Here is a 20,351-nt window from a genome sequence, read left to right on the forward strand (position 1 = left end):
TCTATTATATCGTATGTGTGACTCGATGCAATGCTAATCTCTGTTCTGTTGCATGCTTCACTGCACGCCGATGTCGAAGCGCCACATCCCGGAGATCACTTGAAAAGAAAAATATAGAATAATCTGCAGGGCAAACCCAGTGTTGCATTGGTGTTGAAATCTTATGTGCAGATAGCAGGACGGATGGGAGTTAAATGTTGCTTATAGAATTTTGAGAAGGTATATATAAATGCAGGGAGGGGTAAGATGTATAAACAAATAATTACATTTACTTGATATGAAAATTATTAGATTGATTTATTTGTATAATTATATAAAATTGAATCAAATTTAAATTTTTTTGGTATATAATTAGGGAAAAATAACGTTGTACATACTTATATAAAATCAAAGTTCTGTATGATATGAAATATTGGAATAAAACTCATGAATAAATTTGAATTTCTCTCAAAATTTAAAACAATGAGTTTTATAAAATATATAAATATAAAATTAATAATATTCAAGCTTTTATTATTTTGATGGTAAATATGACATTTTTCGATTGAAGTTCACATTTAACAATAGTGCAAGTCTTTTGTTGCCATGCCAAATGCTCAGCTGATCACACTATTTGGAATGATTTAAAACCTTTATTTTTATTATAGAGATATACTATATTTTATTTATTTTTGTCTTAGAGAATTGTTGAAAAGATGGATTATGATTGTAATGAATTATGTCTTATAATTGGTCATTATATAAAAAATTTATATTACAAGTATACGTGCGTTTATCTTAAAAATATTTTTAGATTCATCATCGATCACTATAAAATTTTCTTTGGGAAGGTGTAACAAGAATGTTGTCGAAAACATTAAATGTATTAATCATGTTAAAACGATTAAATTTGGTTACCTGTAAATTTTATCTTTCTACGTATTCATCTTTTACATGTATTAATTCACGGCCACGAAGAGGTAAAATACATGCAAGGAAACGAAGAAGATACTCCAATATTTAATTTGTTTCACTTGAGAAATGTGTGTTTTTTTTTGGGTGCCTGCAGCCTAAGCCTCTGAAGAACCTTGATGATTAAGTTTGCGAGATTTGTGGCGATGACATTGGGTTGACGGTCGACGGAGATCTCTTTGTGGCTTGTAACGAGTGTGGTTTCCCTGTTTGTAGGCCTTACTATGAATATGAAAGGAGGGAAGGCACTCAACAGTGTCCTCGGTGCAAAACTAGATACAAGCGTCTCTAAGGGTGTCCTAGGGTGGAAGGGGATGAAGAAGAGGAGAATGTGGATGATATCAAACATGAATTCAACATCGACAACGAACAGAACAAACATAGGAGTGTAGTAGAATCGATTCTTCATAGGAAGATGAGCTATGGTTGGAAGAGGCCCTGAAGATGATGAAAGTCTTCAAATTCCACCAGTTATAACTGGTGCTCAATCTCGACCAGTAAGTGGGGAATTCCCTATAGGAGGTGCTCTTTCTTATGGCGAACAATTGTCGAATTCTTCTCTTCATAAACGATTGCACCCATATCCCATGTCTGAACCTGGTATGTTTCTTAACATTCTCTTATTTAAATCAACTTCTCTATATACTACAAAGTCTCATTACTGCATAATAACTTGCAAACAGATGGAACTGCAAGATGGGATGAAAAGAAAGAGGGAGGACGCATGGAAAGAGAGAACGGATGATTGGAAAATGCAGCAAGGGAATCTGGGTCCTGAGGGTGATGATGCCTCTGACCCTGACATGTCAATGTAAGTATTTTTTTGTAGTGTGTGGCATGTGAAAATTTTGTTTTACAGTAATTTATTTTCTCAAGCAAACTTCCTTGCAGGCTTGATGAAGCTAGGCAACCACTGTTAAGGAAGGTGCCAATAGCATCTAGTAAGCTCAATCCTTATCGTTTGGTGATTGTAGCTCGTCTTGTTATCCTGGCATTCTTTCTCTGCTATCAAATTATAAACCGGTGCATGATGCAATTGGACTGTGGCTAACTTCTGTGATCTGTGAAATCTGGTTTGCCTTTCGTGGATCGTTGATCAGTTCCCTAAGTGGCTCCCTTTTGATCGTGAGACCTATCTCGACCGCCTTTCCCTTAGGTATACAGATTCTGCAGATATTCTCGTGAAACATCTAATATATGGAATCAATTTGCTATGACTGTGGTCATCAATTGGTCTACTGTTTAAGTTATCTTTAGTCCCATAGCCAAAACTCACAATGGTTGATGCATGTATGAGAGGGAAGGTGAACCCAACATGCTTGCTCTAGTTGATATCTTTGTCAGTACAGTAGATCCCACGGAGGAACCCCCTCTTGTTAAATCTAATACGGTTCTTTTGATCTTAGCCATGGACTATCCAGTGGACAAGATCTCTTGTGAAATTTCTGATGATGGTGCATCCATGCTTACTTTCGAATCATTGTCGGAACCAGCTGAATTTGCTAAAAAATGGGTTCCATTCTATAAGAAATTTCCTGTAGAGCTCCTGAGATGTACTTTACATTAAAGATTGATTATCTCAAGGACAAAGTCCAACCCACATTTGTCAAGGAGCGTCGAGCTATGAAGGTTTGTATGAACTCTCGGTTTCATAATTCTATGTTTAAGCTCAGTGAGTTAATTTATGTTAAAGTTGATGAATTTCTTTGGTGAGTAACAGAGAGAATATGAAGAATTCAATAACAGAGGGGTGAATCATGCAAGATGGTACACCGTGGCCGGAAAAAAAATATAAAGGATCACCCTGGAATTCAAGTATTTCTCGGTCAAATTGGAGGTCATGATACTGAAGGAAACGAGCTTCCTTGCCTTATGTGTCTTGAAAGAAAAGGCCTGGTTTCTTGCATCACAAGAAAGCCGGTGACATGAATTCCCTTGTAAATTTCTAATCACAGCACTATATAACTTCTGTAATGTAAGCTCTTAGATTCGGTCTGAACTTTACGACCGAATCTTTAAGATCACACCAATTCAGATTATCAGAAATTATACAATTTTTAAATAACAATGAGTTCATAAAATTAAGTATAATTCAAGATTAAAGTTCAAAATAATATAAGATGCAATATCCCAAAATCTCAAATATAATAATAATAGTATTAAGGAATAATGAAAATAAAAACATAGTTTGAAAACGTTCATACAATATACAGGTAATAGTGCTACTAGTCGATCCTCCAACTACCAATAAAAAATCCTAAAACTCTGATAGATCTGAAAATACAGAAACTAAAGAGTGAGCTATAAAACTCAGTGTGTCAAAGGATACCAAACAGAAACAGGACGAGAATTAATCTCATGCGGAATCATGATAAAAATATGATCCCATACAGAAACAAGTATGAATTAATATACATATTAAAAATGATACACCTCAATCAGAAGTTAAACATATTTCAGATGACCATAATCAGAATACAATCTTGCTTACAAATAATATCATACAATACAACAACATAAAATTTATTAAAGGTATCGAACGGGTAAAGGAGACAAACCTATAGTAGCTATTCAAAACCCATTAAACCTTACGCTTCCCATGATCCATAGTACTAGGTCTTGTGGAATGGGAATACGCATCTCAAGACAAGTGAGTGGAATCAAACTGAGCTCAACGAGGGTAGTCGGACTCTACCTAAGATCAATGAGAAGAGACATGATCACAAATGTTAGTTTTTCGAAAAGATTGAGGAGATGAGGTTTTAACGAAACTTGTTTATTCGAACCTTCACCAGTTGTAAACGATGATGCCCAAAGATAATCCAAGAACATTAGACGAACGGGGTCGACGAAATGAACACAATGACATTGGAGGTAAAAATCACGACGGTCTAGACAATGACGAATTGACAAAAGACCAAATTTGAAACCAAAAGATTGTGAGAGAGAGAAAGAGAGTGATAGCGGGAATGCTCACCTGCGGCAACCTTAATATATAACTAAAAAAAGACGTTACCGGAAACATTATTAGGCTCTAAAAATGATCGAAAATGAAAAAAAAAATGATGTTTTAGGTAATTTTTTACCGGTTTTATTATTTAAACAATAACAAAACCGTTAACGCCTTATTTTAGCCTTATATTAAGGTGTCGTACTGTAGAACTTCCCGATAGCGGCAAGAATGGGAAAAACGAAAAGGAAGGGGAATGGGTTTCAAAATACCCTAATATTAATGAACTAATTACGCTCTTAGCCCTTAGATTTTCAAAAATTCACCAACCAACACTAAGTTTAACAAAACTTTCGATTTAGTCCTAAAATCGAGATGCGACATTTCCTTCATAATTATGCTAATTCTATGCAAAACATTTCAGGTTCGCGTCTCTGAGGTGCTTACGAATGCTCCTTTTATGCTGAACTTGGATTGTGACAATTATATAAACAACAGTATGGCTATAAGAGAAGCAATGTGTTTCTTGATGGACCCTCAATGATCCGATGGTATCGAAAGGCATGATCGATATGCCAATAGAAACACAATTTTCCTTGATGTAAGCGCCATTCCTAATTCTTTGAGATGTCCCAATAGGGCTTTATGCTTACAATATACACTAAGATTACACATTAAATGAATAAAAAATTTATTCTTTTTTCTCTGGTTTCTGCATATTAACATGAAAGGTCTAGATGGTATTCAAGGCCCGGTATATGTTGGCACGGGGTGTGTTTTCAGAAGGCAAGCTCTCTATGGCTATGACCCCCCAAGGGTCCTAAGCGCCCAAAGATCATAAGTTGTGGTTGCTGCCCTTGTTTCGGACGCCGCAAGAAGGATAAAAGGTATTCGAAGAATGGTGGAAACGAAAATGGACCAAGTCGAGAAGGTGGTTCAGATTACATTTTTCTATCCTCTTGTTTTTTCACCTATCTACTTTTCCTTCACCTCACTTGCCCTGAATTTTATATATATTTGTGAAACAGCAGTGGAGGATGATAAGGAGTTACTGATGTCCCAGATGAACTTTGAAAAGAAATTTGGACAGTCAGCCATTTTTGTAACTTCAACCCTGATGGACCAAGGTGGTGTGCCTCCTTCCTCAAGCCCTGCAGCACTGCTTAAAGAAGCCATTCATGTCATCAGTTGAGGTTATGAAGACAAAACTGAATGGGGTAGAGAGGTACATCCAACAAGCTTGAAAATGACATCTCTTATTGATTAGAGTTGGATTGTCCCTTAACAATCTCAACCTTCTTGTGCCTTGTGTATGAGCCAGCTTAGTTGGATTTATGGCTCAATCACTGACGATATCCTAACTGGTTTCAAGATGCTCTGCCGTGGATGGAGGTCGATATATTGTATTCCCAAGTTGCCTGCATTCAAAGGTTCAGCTCCCAGCAATCTATTTGCTCACAGACAAATTCATCATGCTACCATTAAGTAAATAAACTAATGGTCAACTCTAACCCTAAAGATTTAAACATCTTTCTGCTAATTTGTAACAAGTTGTCTATCATCTTCCGTGACAGATAAACACGTTTGCCAGCCTGTTCTTCATCGCCTTGTTTCTTTCGATCTTTGCAACCAGTATTCTCGAGCTAAGGTGGAGTGGAGTGAGCATTGAGGAATGGTGGAGAAATGAGCAATTTTGGGTCATTGGTGGGATTTCAGAACATCTATTTCTGTTGTTCAAGGCCAGCTCAAGGTTCTAGCAGGGATTGACACCAACTTCACGGTTACATTAATGGCAACAGATGATGAGGAGTTTGGAGAATTGTACACCTTCAAATGGACAATCCTCCTATTTCCTCCAACAACTGTGCTAATAATAAACCTAGTTGGAGTAGTTGCAGGCATCTCAAGTGCCATAAACAATGGTTGCCAATCATGGGGGCCTCTTTTTGGGAAGATCTTCTTCTCCTTCTAGGTCATTGTCCATCTCTATCCATTCCTTAAAGGTCTAATGGGGAGGCAGAACAGGACACCCACCATTGTCATTATTTGGTCGGTGTTGTTGGCTTCAATCTTCTTGTTGCTTTGGGTCCGAACCGATCCGTTCGTGTTGAAAACCAAGGGTCCAGACACCACACAATGTGGCATCAACTGCTGAAACCAAAAAGAAAATAAAAATTGTTTTCCCATTTCTTCTTTGACGCATGGTTTGTAGATTATACATGTAAATTCTTGCTCTTGTGTAGTATTAGGCTGTTGTATGAACATGCCAAATGGAGATGCCCTTGAGTGAAAATTTTGTGTAGTTTATATATGCATGGCACCAAGTTTTGTCAACAATAATGATGAATGCACTAAGTTTAAGACTTAAACTCCATCCATCGGCAAGGAGGACGAATTTCCCTGCAGATGATGTCGTTTCTCGGCGAAGCTTACTACATGAAATTACTCTGTAAAAGTTATGTTCCATGGTCCCAAAACAGCCAACAATGAAATAACACGGACTGCAACATGCCTGCGGTGATAAATCTTCTTTCTATGAGCTTTTCCTTTCCTCTTTCGGATCAGACTGTGGTTTCACCGATTTCTACCATCCATGTCACCGAGATTGGTAAACATCGTTCGGTTGTACTATGTCGACATCCTCAAATTCATTGTCATCTGGATCCAAGAAAGGAAGCATGTAAAGATGCAGGTTTCAAAATATCAGTCCAACATGCATGTTTGAAGTACAATGAAAGTGTATGGTAACCAGGGATGGACCTAGAGGGGCAGGTAGGGGCGGTCGCCCCCTAAAATTTTTAGATATTTATTGTAATTGTAGACATAACAGATATTATATCAATCAATCCACGACAGAAAGAACCAGAAGCGTCGTGCAACATTACATTGCAGACATAAAAGCATCCCCGAAAGAATTATTAAGCTCACCAAAAGACTTGACATTATTTGAAATAAATGTTGATAAAATGAACAGAGTATTCGGTGAAACTCTTATTCACCTATAATTAATGATATACAAACGAACATAAACATAATTTTTTTTGCTCAAACTCGATTCATTTATACCCCTACATATAATGTTCATGAAACTCTCATCCACCTATAATTAATCATATACATTTTCAGGTACTTACAATCTATGTCTTATTCGGTAGCTTATTTTACCATTATCAATTCTTCCCACAATTCTCCATTCTCATCGAAACCAGAAAACAAGCAAGCAGACATTTTTACAATATAGTCTACAAGAAGCTAATAGTGGGACCTCGAAAAATCAGAGAAATCCCTTTTCCTTGAGGCTTTCAACTGTTTCCTTGAGGCTCACATCCAAAGGAATGAATTCTATGCCCAAAGATTTTGCTTTTTCCTTTGACACCTGATACGTTGGCTCAAAAGGCTTGTCATCCGCGCATCTGATAATTTTTTTTATTCAAACAAGCACTACTTAAGCATATATCCCAACATCGAGTATGCAACATAAACTCCACAAACGCAAACACCCTTGTAGATATAACTAGTTGAACCTGGGGTTTTTAGGGAGAACAATACTTCCCTTTACTATTAAGGTCGTTCAATGGCTTTGCTAAAATGACTATTTAGTTAAAAGTAAAAATTCTTTTAGCTTAAAATGAAATGTTGAGGGTTAAAATACTCTATAAGAATAAATAAGAATCAAAATGACCATTTAATCAAATGTTATAAGTATTTTTTTTGACATTATGTCGTGTAAATAACTTACTTTTGAGGAAGTTGGAGAGAAGGATAGAGGTGACGTAAGATGTTGACGATTTCAGAGTAATGTGCAACTCTCTCAACTAAACAATATCTTCCACTAGCTGATGGAATCTCAAATGCCTGGATATGTGCCTTTGCAACATCTTTAACATTGACCCAACCAAAACTTGCATTTGGGAAGGTCGATGTTGCTCCTGCAGAAAACAACAGATGATAAAAGAAGTTATGAGTAATGTAGGTAGATGTGATCAAGGATTTAAATAACAGTATGTTATTAGAATAGCGGTCGTTATATAATCGTATCAGTGTCGTATGAAATAGTTATTGTATGATCGGGATTTTAATATCACACGTTATGTCCACAATCTACACAATTGAAAATACGACCCCACACAGTAGGTATGATTTGAATGAACAAGATTACATAGAACTTAAATGCATTTTTTATCCAAAACTAAAACTTTTCCAAGTCATCACTGGAATGATGCCCAAGATTTAACACTATCCAGCTAGAATCTCCATCAGGAAAGAGTATGTGAAGTGCAGTGTTTAAAATGAATTGAGAAACAAAAAATACCTTTAATTATGTTTAAAATCACTGCAGCACTGGTATTAAGTGTTGGCTGTAAAAGAGGGCCAATTACCGTGGCTGGGTTTATGACAACCATGTCAATGCCCTTCTCCTTTGAAAATTTCCATGCACAATCCTCTGCCATTGTTTTTTGAGAGTGTGTACCAAAGCTGAATTAAAAAGGAATTAAGCAAGAAACATTATTTAATTAATTAAAATGAGAAATTTGAACTCATTAAGTGATATCGATGATAAAAGGTTCGAGCAGCTACGTTTGCAGGGTGTATGTGCATTGTTAATGACTTAGAAAAATTATGAACATATACTAACTTGTAGGATTGAATAAAACTCGACTCGACTCGAAAAACTAATATTTTTTACTCAACTCGAACTGATTCGACTCACAATTTTATAAACTCGACTCAAATAAAAAAATTAAATTTGAGTCGAGTTATAAAATAGAACTCGAATAACTTAAAATATTTAGTATTCGGTGGATTAATTTTTAAGTTTGAGTCATGTACCTCAACTCGAATAAATATATATGTATTATATATGGTTTTAAAAAATCGTTTAAATTGAAATCAAATATCTAAGTCGATTTATTCGAGTTTCTGTTTAAATTTAATTATAAATATTTATAATATTATGGTAATATTATAAATATTTATAATTAAATTTAAACAGAAACTCGAATAAATCGACTTGGTTAAAAAAATTTAAATAAACTTTGATTTATAAAATATGACTTGTCAATTCGAACAACTAAAAAAAATTTAGCTCGTCTCGATCAAACGCTCACCTCTACTAACTTGTAACCACCTAGACTATAAACCGGCTGAGGTTGTTATTTTGCCATAAATATTTAGAATCTCTCTTGCTTACTTTTTCCATAATTATTCCAATATAGCATGTTGAAGTTCCATAAAAAACATCGCAGCAATACACACACAGCATCAGACCACATGCAGACCTTTAAGCCCTTGCAGTAATGAGGATCGGTAAACCAATTTTCATCAACCACCTCATCTGGAGTACGAGGTTTTGTATTATATGCAACTGCTGCTATAGAAGATGTCAATACCACTCGTTTGACGCTAGGGTTCTTAGCACACGACTCCAAAACGTTCAGTGTTCCCTTCACGGCAGGATCAATTAATTCCGTCTGATGTCACAAACAAAACATTCACTTATATGCGAAAATATCACGAAAATAATATGAGTTGAATGTTAGTCAACCAATGGTTTCTTTCCAACATGAAAGTATTTAGACAAAAAATTAAAACGTTGGGGAGGTAAAATGCTTTTAAAAAAGAACAAGGACAAAGTGATAATTTGTACAAACGTAAGCGGCCTCAATAATTAAGAAAAAGATTTTTCTCTAAATCTTAAGTTCGAACCGAAGATAATATATATTATTAATGATTAAGAAAAAATTATCAATAAATACTACCTTATAATCACATATGAAAGAATTGAATATCAACCTGGGGATCCACGACATCAAAATAAAAGGGCGAAGCTGTGTGGAAAACAGCTTCACAGCCTTCAACAACAGGATCAAAGGAACCTTCTTTCAATAGGTTTGCTTGAAACAGCTTCAGCCGGTTCTCAGCACCTTCAAGTGCAAGCAAGTGTTGTGTCTTTCGTGGATCATCTATGAACAAAATATTAACAATTGAAACGTCTAAAAGCATCGGAATTCAGATGGTAACGGAAAAACAAACTCACTGATGTCACGAACCGAGGCTTTGACGGTGTAACCACGAAGTAGAAGCGGCTTAACAAGCCATGATGCGATGAAACCAGAGGCTCCTGTAACACACACCGTCTTTCCAACTCCACTGCTCATTTTCAGTTGCTTTGTTCTCCTTTTTTTTTTGGTGTTTGGGGGGGGGTTCTTGCTCTGTTTTGTGGCTGGGAATTGCATCATTTTCTTATCTTCGTCTCCGATAGCGACTTCTTTTCCACAACGCTCGCTTTGATGGTTGGATTTTGGACAAGTCTTAGGTTGATGAATAAAAATTATCTGTCTAGCTCAGTTGGTAGAGTATAAGGCTCTTAATCTTGTGGTCGTGGGATAGGGTTAGATAATTTTTTTTCTTAGGTTGATGAATTTAAGCATGTACGCTCCAGTTCCGCCATTAATACTTGAAAACTTATGGTTAATAATATTTTTTAGGATAAACTATGTATTTACTCATCCAATTATCACTTTAGTTTCATTTTGATCATTTAATTTTTTTTTCAAAATATACATAATGTTGCGTTTTAGTCACCCGCTATTAAAAAATAAACATAACTGATGAAGTGACAATATTTCTTAATTTTTTCAATGATGATGTTGTCACCCCAAAATAGGGGTTAAATTTTCAAGCCTTTAAGATTAAGAGACAATTTGACATTTTATGGAATTTCAGTATTTGATTATAATTTTCTTTAAAAGTACAGGAATGAATAATGTGATTAGCCATAGTTTTAGGGTATTTATATGCCGATTTTCTCTTCTTTTCCTTTTTTTTTCTCTTCCCTCCCATTCACCAGTCGCATAGTCTCTCTTTCCCTCTCTCCCACCCATTTCGATTTTTGTTAATTTTATCTTCGTTCAAGTTTTTGTGAGTGTCATCATCGACACCGTTGGATTCATCTCATCATCCCCGTTTAGTCAATGTTCTTTTTTTACCACTGTTGCTAGTAAGTCTGAAGAGAAGAATCTTTCGAGTTTTATAAAAATCGTGTCTCTGTCACTCTTTGCCGCAAACCAATCTCGATAAGAGACTTCTCACACTTAAATTGAAAATATGAAAAATTTGGTATGAATTTGCTCATCATAAGATAATGTCACGTCATCATTTAAAAAATAAAAAAAATGTGACGCCAGGATTTCTATGTGTATTTCTTAACAACGAGTGACCAAAATAGAATAAAAATATAAGTTCAATGGTAATTTTAAGAAAATAATTAAGTGACCAAAACGATACCATAAGAATAATTAAGTAACTAAATGCGTAATTCATCTTTTAAAATTGTTTCAATTTTGTTCTCTTTCTTTCGCGCAAATTGAACGATGCTATTTTATACATTGAAAAAGAAATCTTCATTCGTTTTATTTTTCTTTCCTTCCTAATATTCTGTTCTTCCAAGCACCACCACTTACATTTATTTTCTTTTCAATTTTCTGTTGCTCCAAACATAATTTAAAAAATGGTGTAAAATTAAAAGTTTAATAATTTAAATATTTATCTTATTATTCATAAAGTTAACACTTTCATTTTTTTATTAATCTAGGGTGATTATAAGTGATAGTATATATTTCAAATAATTTCAATCATTTGACAATAAACGATCAAAATATCTTATAATTATTAGTGCTTGAACTCAAGATCTCTAAGAATAATAATTATTCTTTTAACCACTGACCCCGCTTAGTTCGTGCAGTTAAAACTTACATTCTAAATTTTAATAAGAAATTAAAAGAAAAATTAATAAAGAAAAAAAACAAAGTATGAAAAATTGATTTAGTTTTTCAATGAATAATTTACGGATTTTTGTCGGTCTAGGCAATAACTTCTCCGTTGATACAAGGCCTCAACTTGATATCTGCAACATTTGAAGTTTGAACCATCCACGTACTCCAGATCGCAACATTCTACTTTTGCTTCCTGTAATTAATTAATAAATAAGACATATTATTATTATTATAATTCAACATTCTTTTTATTTTCTAAAGATATTGATTAACAGGGTTAATTGTATTATATGTCCTCAAAGTATGATTATAATTTTAAATTAGTTCCTAAATTTTTAAATATTTCATTTTCATCCCTAAACTATAACTATCATTTTAAATTAGTCCTCAAACTTTTTAATATTTCAATTTTATCCCCAAACTATGATTTTTATTCTAATTTGGTCCCCAACTTTTGAACATTCAACCAAGAAGAAGGCATGAGCAGCTTGGCAGCTGGGATCTACCCAAGGCAACCGCGTGTTGAACATGTAAAAGGGAGGCCTAGCGGATTTCTTGAAAGGCTGAAACGTCTCGAGTGGTTTCCTTAGTAGACTCCGAGGCATCACGGTTTCATAAACATGAGCCGAGTAACCCCAGGCGACCGTAAAAGACCAGTTGGTCGGCTTGTGGTAGCAGATGCTTTGCTGTAGCAGACGAGACTGGTCGAATTTCGCAGCTTTCATCAAATGGTTTATCGATTCGTATTGGTTCTTGGAAGGGAATATTGGGTTTATTCCGTCGAGATGGTGAAGCGAGAGAAGAGGTGACTGTGGATGAGATGATAGCAGGCCTGATATGTCGCCGAGGAGATCGATCTGCATTTTCCAAATTAATTCATATGAATCTTTGGTTACTTAATTCGTATTGGGTTTATCCTCACCTTTTCATTTTAGACAAAAAAAATAGTTATTCAAAGCCGAAAGTATTATATTCTCCGTAACAAATTATATAAATTATATATTTATTTCGATTGTAACGTAAAAGATTAACATCAAGACATTCTTAGTTCTAATTGAAATTATTATCAATTATCTAACTTTTTAGAGTAAACTTGTAATATTTTAGATTAAAACCCGTTGCAATGTAATATTCTCGGATGTAACCAAAATTATTCTCAATTGTACAACTTTTTAAGTTAGACATTATAACATTATAAGTTAAAATGTCACAAGTTAACTTTAGGTTAGGCGGTTGCATGACATAACTACTCTAATTATTTAGAAAATATTGATTATGAGACAATTCAGATTACCTGGTGAAAACCTTTTACATGGGTGAGATCAACGCCTAAATCAGCTAAGCAAGAAGACAACAACTGATCGCTAACACGCAAATAAGGGTACCTCTCAATACAATCATCGATGATTGGAACCAGTGTTTTCACCAACGAGTAGCTCAAAGCATAACCAGCTCCACCATAAGCCATATCGAACGAGAAATCGAAATTCGACTTAACCGCCTCCGATGTCATCCCGGTGTAATGGTATTTAGTATGATCATACTTCCCTAGTACCTCAACCAGATTCTCAACAAAAAAACACAGTGTCATCATCTCCCATAACATACCATCTCACGTTCTGGTCGTCCTCGAGCCAGAACGTTTCGAGGATCGAACGGAACATTCGGACCGCAGCCGGAACAACGAGTTTAGGGTATACCCTTAATTTCTTGACGTCTTCATTGACTTGGAATGGAGGGTAAGTTGAAGGCCAAGGGAGGAAGTCTTTTGGTGGAGGTGAGTCCAAGAAAATGTTCCCTCTTGTTCCATTTGGCTGCCACCAGGACTCAATGTATGGTTTTCTGGATTTCAATGTTTTCTGGGAACTGGCCAATATGAACTTGATATGGCTAATATTTGTGGCAAATTTCATATCATCTGTTGAAGTGGACCATTTGAGTTCATTAAAAGGAACAAAAGATTGGCTGCATTTCTGGCTATACAAGATTGTATAAAGCAATACCAAAATGGTTGAAATAGCTATTGCTATGCATGAAGCTCCAAGAGATAGATATTGAAGTTTTGGGGGAAATGGAGTTTTAGAAGACATTGGGACTAGAGTGGAAAGCTGAAAACTACAATGGAAAAAGAATGGATCTGAAATCCATGGGCGATCTGATATGAGTTAAATCCTCAAGAGGTTTCTTGAAATTTAAGTTTCTCTAGATTTGAGAATTCCATTTTGATACCATAGAGTGAAATTAATTACTTATTTTGCAATTTATTTATTGGTAAAAGAATATGCATAGTTCGCAACCGATTTATTTATTTAATTAATTATTGATGGGAATAATGTAGGTATATTGGTCATTGGTGGTTTATTCTACCCAAGTGAAGAGTCGGTCGTTGAATGACGATTAATCGATAATCTTGACAATAAAAAAGATCAGGAAAGAAGAAACCCTTTATTTTACTTGTCATAGAAGTTTATATGTTGAACTTTAGTGTCGATGTCAGATGTAGGACCATGATGACTATTCGTAGATGGATAAGATAAATAAATTTAATAGATCACGTGAGTCTGTAAGTAATCAATATCATGAAATCATAATTGACCAGATGATATGGAGCATTTGAGAAAATTTGAAAATACGACCTAACGTGTCATATGTAATTATAATATGGATGTAATGCATGTATGAAGTTAGTTAAAAAGTGTACCATAATGAAATTCTTGCATAGGTTGTTTGTATGAAATGTTGCTTTTTCTTTTCTTTTCCATGAATTATGTAACTTCATCACACCAATTGTGTGATATAAGTTTAAAAAAAATGTGAAACTATATAGTAATATATATTATATAGGAAGTGCAATAATATAAACAATATCAAAATTATGAATTGGGGATTTGTGCACTACTGCTTGTTGAAGAATTAAGTGTCGTTCGAACTCAAGTATATGACCCACTAATTACGGGGTAATGGAAGGAATTAAGCATTTACTTAACGTTTCTTCTTTGCGTTTTCTATTTTTACATTTTAGAAGTGGGTTGTGTCTTCTCCCTACGAAGACTTAAGTAAGATTAATTGCTTCAACTTGTTAAAAGAATTAAGGGTAGATTTCATAGTTGGTCATCCAATGTGTTTCTATTTTGGTTGCAAAAATATTATTATTTATATTAATGTTTAAAAAAATAAATTGTTTTAAGAGAAAATAACCTCAGTGACCAAAAATGCCTTATAATATACGATTTTAACCAACTTTTTTTTGGATTTGCCAAAATGACCAACTAAATCGCAATGCGATCGATAATTCGCAACGCGATCTCAGGTATCTCAAATTAGTTTCCAGATTCGCAACGCGATTCTGACTATCGCATTGCGATTTCCCAAATTCGCGTTGCGATTTTCCTAATTCGCATTGCGATTTACGTATTCGCGTTGCGATTTTCATAATTCGCAATGCGAATACGTAAATCGCAACGCGATTAAGTAAATCACAATGCGAATTAGGAAAATCGCAATGCGAATACGTAAATCGCAATGCGAATCTGACTATCGCAATGCGATTTACATAGCGCCATTCGTATTAACGCGTATTTTTTTTCAAATTCCAAACACGAATTTTTTCTTAATATATCGGAAACTGAACCGTCCACAATAATCGCAACTCATAACCTCAAACCTAAAATCACAACACTCAGTCTCATCTCCATCTCTCACTCTCTACGGCGAAATTCGTCCCCATCTCCGAAGATTTTCGTCCCCATCACCGGCGAAATCCCTCACAACCATTCACGGTCAGAAATCCCTCACAATCATTCAGAAATGGAAAATCAACCTCCGATGGTTAGTTTTTTTAATTATTTTTATTTTGAAATTTTTGCATTATTTTAGGTTTTTCATATTGAAAATAATGATAAGTTTACTGGTAATTTCAATAATAGATTAACCATTTCACTTAGATTTCTTATTAAATTCATTCGATTGCTGCCAATACTGCTAAACTGTTTAGTATTTAACCCTGTGAAGTTAGTATTTGTCTTTGTTTTGTCTTTTGGTTGAAGTAATGCATAAGAAGAATAGTTTCGAGAATGAAAATCGCAACGCGGAAATGACTATCGCAATGAGAGAATCGCAACGAGATAATCGCAACGCGAAACCAAAATCGCATTACGATTCTCTCGTTGCGATTTTCATTTCGTGTTGCGATTCTCTCGTTGCGATAGTCATTTCCGTGTTGCTATTTTCATTCTCTCGTTGCGATTTTCATTTCAACCAAAAGATAAAACATTGTTGCAAATTTTAGTTTCAAGAATAAACTACTATTTATGTTTATTGTTTTTGGTATATCTTCACAGTGTAATTTTTGGTATATCTAACTTGGTATGTTTATTGTTTTTGTAGAAATTTTTTTCGGCTTCATTGACATTAAGGAATAAAGTTAGCCTAGCCACTACAATTGCTTCGAAGCTTTCACCTGCACAAAGAAAATTGTTTGAGGAAACCTGCTTCGGGCCATGGCTGAGAGTACAGCATCCGGGTGGATATGCTAATTTTTGTGGCTTCAGACCATAACTAGCGATCTACCCGATAGTATACAACGTGGTGAGGAAGAGATATGGTTTCATTTTCCACCGGCGTATACTTGTTTTGGGCGGAAGGAGTTCTGCTTAATCACTGGTCTACAATTCAGACACGATGATGTAGGCCGATACACTCGTCATATCACCCGCCCATCATAGTTATCCAGGGTTTTTCCTGATGAGTCAATAGAGAAGCCGAACTTACACGTCGACGACCTGAAGAAATTGTTTCATAAGAAATATGGTTTTACTCGGATGAATGACGTCGATGTTGTCCGAGTATGCCTTCTACTACTTTTGTATGCCGGCTTTTTAGGCAGAGAGGCCAGACAACCTATTCCTCAGGAGCTAATATTATTGGTAGAGGACCTAAATGCATGGAATCTGTTTCCGTGGGGTTCGTATATATGGAAAGCTACCTGGACTAAGTTGTCGTCTGCCTTTGATGACCGCAAAAGTTTGTGGGGCGATGGGTCGAAATACACTTTGTCAGGCTTTGTTTGGGCCTTTAAGGTAAGAATTTCTATATAATATTTTCAAAATTATAATTAATTATTTAACAATTACTAATGTTTGTTATTATATTATTTGTAGATTTGGATATTCGAGACTTTCCCCAGCATGCGGACATATGCATTAAAAACCTCAAATGATATTCCTAGGGCTATTTCCTGGAAGAGAAAACGTCTGTTGGATTGGGAATACTTAATACCATACGCGACAATAAATAATGTAAGTTAACACAAATACTATCATATATAAACAAGTTATTAATACTAGACGTTTAACTTTGTTTGAGTTTTTATATTTTTAGGAGGCCAACACTCCATTAATGAGACTGACACCCACATAGGCTGAGCTTGCCACTGATTGGTGGCAAGCTAGTCAACGTTTTCTTGATGGCACGAATGATGAGCAACCTCCACTTCGAGAGCCATCACCTCACCCAGAGCCATCACCTGATCGACCCGACTATACACCTCTACAACGAGAGCCATCACCTATCCCGTCACATCATCGAGCCTCTTCTCCACCATCACCTCATGATAGGCGACCGGCAAAGATGCCACGACTTCTATCTCCCTGTTCTCCACCTCCACCTCCACGGGATGAGTCAAGGGAGTTACGTGATGAGGTTAATGCCTTGCGTGAGGAGATCGGTACTCTACGCGATAACGATGGTGTATGGCGTGTGGAGGTGTCTACTTTACGTGGTGAGGTTGCCGCTCTACGTGAGATGGTAGTATTGTTGCAGAATGAGGTTCATACTCTACGCAACGAGGTAAGTTTAAGATTTTCCATATTTAACTTGATGATAAATTTACTCGTAATTTCACTTAGATTAACCATTTCACTTAGATTGCTTAGTGAATTTATTCTGTTGCTGCCAATACTGCTAAACTGTTTATTAACACTGTGAAGTTAGTATTTGTCTTTTGTTTTGTCTTTTGGTTGAAATATATTCGGTTGCTGCCAATTCTGCTAAACTGTGTATTCTTTAACACTGTGAAGTTAGTATTTGTCTTTGTTTTGTCTTTTGGTTGAAAGTAAATTTGTTCGTTTGCTACCAATTCTACTAAACTGTGTATTCTTTAATACTTTGAAGTTAGTATTTGTCTTTGTTTTGTCTTTTGGTTGAAGTAATGCAATCCATTCAAGTTTCAATTTGCAGAAGAAGAAGAAATAGTTTATTCTTGAAACTAATTTAGTAACACTGTTTTGCCTTTTGGTTGAAATGAAAATCGCAACGAGAGAATGAAAATCGCAACGCGAAACGAAAATCGCAACGAGAAACTATAATCGCGTTGCGATTTTTGGTTTCGCGTTGCGATTCTCTCGTTGCGATTTTTATTTCGCGTTGCGATATTCATTTTTCACGTTACGATTTTAAGTTCCAGAAACTATTCTTCTTCTGCAAATTGAAACTTGAATGAATTGCATTACTTCAACCAATAGACAAAGACAAATATCAAGTTGACAGTGTTGCAAGTTTGATACATATTTGCCTTTGTTATCTGATGCATTTTGTGAACTATGATAGAATAATGACTTGGGTGAATTCAATGCAAGTTTGAAACATATTTGTCTTTGTTTTCACTGTTTAAATATCATGTCTGTTTATTTACTGATATTTGTATTTAATTATTTAACGGCCCGATAAGGTGGATGCTTTACGTCGGGTTTTTCTTGCACGGCAGAGTTTACGCATCAGACGACGTGCACGTGCTATTAAGTCTCCGTACACCCCAATAGTGCGAAGACACCGCAAGAAGAAGCCCGACTCGCCTGTCATCCCTCAAGAGTCCACTCCTATCGTTGAAGATGCCCCTATCATTCCTCGAGAGTCTTCTCCCACCGTTCAAGAGGCCACTGTCATCGTTGAAGAGGTCCCTCCCACCATTCAAGAGCCCGATTCACATGACGTCATATGTAGGATTCTTGAGAAACCCTCTGACGTACCGGACATGATGGATTCAAGTTGACTCTCGTATGAGTTACCGGCCAGTACCATACCGGTATCTGAAGTGGAGAGGAGACAACTACCGGACACAATTCTGGATAACACCCTTTGGGCTAAGACCGTAGTTGATTTTTATCTACATGAGCGGAGCCAGGGGTGTTTCACTGACATATGCAAGCTCAACGATGATATCTATTTGTTGCTTGATCGGTCTTGGTGGGGCGTATTATTAGGGGTCGAAGACAATGGCTATTTCGATGGAGGGGTAAGTCTTATATTTTTCTTATATTTCAATTTAATTTTTTTTTAATTTATGTAAGTTACTAATATATGTCTTTTTTTTGTAAAACAGCATATCGATGCGTGGGTGTCACGTCTTCTAATAATTATGAAACTTAAGGAAAATAAAAGAAATACACGATATACAATTATGCCGACGTCTTTTAACGCCGTTCACTTGAAGAATCAACGAGATGAATCATTTGCGTTGGGCAATGGACAAGCTAAACTTTATCCTGCATGGTGGGAGGTTGATAAGGTTAGTATTTATTTTAGATTGAGTTTAAAGGTATTCATAAATAAGTGCGCAAATGAATGAATTATTACTTATGATTGTAGGTGTTTATCCCTGTTTTGGAACGTAAACATTGGCTTCTCGTCGAGCTTCAGCTCCCATCCCTTAAGGCAATAGTATATGACAGCATGATAAATTACATATCATTGGCTGATTTAAGAGATATTATTAAGGGATGGAGCTCTCATTTGGCTAAATTCTTGGATGCGATAAATTATTGGACTCGTTCTGGAAACAAGAAGCCAAAGAAGCTCAATATTACAGTTAGCAGAGACGAGACCGCATCACAACAAACGAAAGGACCCAGAGGGGATTGTGGTCCTCTCGTATGCTTGGCGTTGGAGCGTTTGATCACAGGAAGTATAAAGTATCTACCTCCCACCGATAGAGATAGAGCTGCAGTAGGCTTGTGGTTTCGGCATTATATGGCTAGATCGATATATACGAGACGCTGCCTACCTGCATCCGCGTTATAAAAATGTCCATAAACAATTGGTAAGTTTATAGGCTTGTGGTTTGAAAATGTTTGGTTAAGTACCTAGAATTCAATAATTTGCTGTTTGTAGGTTTTAGATGTGTAGAAAGTGTTGTTTGAGCAAATGTTTGGTTTCTGCAGGTTAATCTCAGAAGTGAGCTGCGTGAAAATGATGTATGGCTGCAAAAGTTAATTCAATAGTAGATGAGGAAATAAGAATTATTGCTTATTTTTTGATTGTTTAATTGATTTGTAAAAGATGATTTGTAAAAGTTGATTTGTTTAATTGATGTGAACATAATTCTTATTTGTGCTTGTTTAATTGATTGAAATGTAATGATTGATTTTGTTGATTTCAATCTGCATTATGTTGAAGGCAAAAATGACTATCGCAATGCGAAATGAAAATCGCAACGAGAGAATCGCAACGCGAAACTAAATTCGCGTTGCGATTTTCATTTCGCTTTGCGATTCCCTCGTTGCGATTTTCATTTCGCATTACGATACTCTCGTTCCGATTTTCATTTCGCATTGCGATACTCTCGTTGCGATTTTCATTTCGCATTGCGATAGTCATTTCCGCGTTGCGATAGACATTAA

General features: G+C 35.7%; 3 pseudogenes; 1 reads left to right on the forward strand and 2 right to left on the reverse strand.

The window, feature by feature from the left end:
* The first annotated feature begins 695 nt into the window (after positions 1-695).
* Positions 696-6,181, forward strand: LOC120150561 (annotated as a pseudogene).
* Positions 6,182-7,153: 972 nt separating this feature from the next.
* On the reverse strand, positions 7,154-10,093 carry LOC120150380 (annotated as a pseudogene).
* A 1,670-nt stretch (positions 10,094-11,763) lies between these two features.
* On the reverse strand, positions 11,764-13,784 carry LOC120150562 (annotated as a pseudogene).
* Positions 13,785-20,351: the final 6,567 nt, after the last annotated feature.

The sequence above is a fragment of the Hibiscus syriacus genome, unplaced genomic scaffold (genome assembly GCF_006381635.1).
Source record: "Hibiscus syriacus cultivar Baekdansim isolate YM2019G1 unplaced genomic scaffold, ASM638163v2 tig00111022_pilon, whole genome shotgun sequence".
NCBI classification, from domain to species: Eukaryota; Viridiplantae; Streptophyta; class Magnoliopsida; order Malvales; family Malvaceae; genus Hibiscus; species Hibiscus syriacus.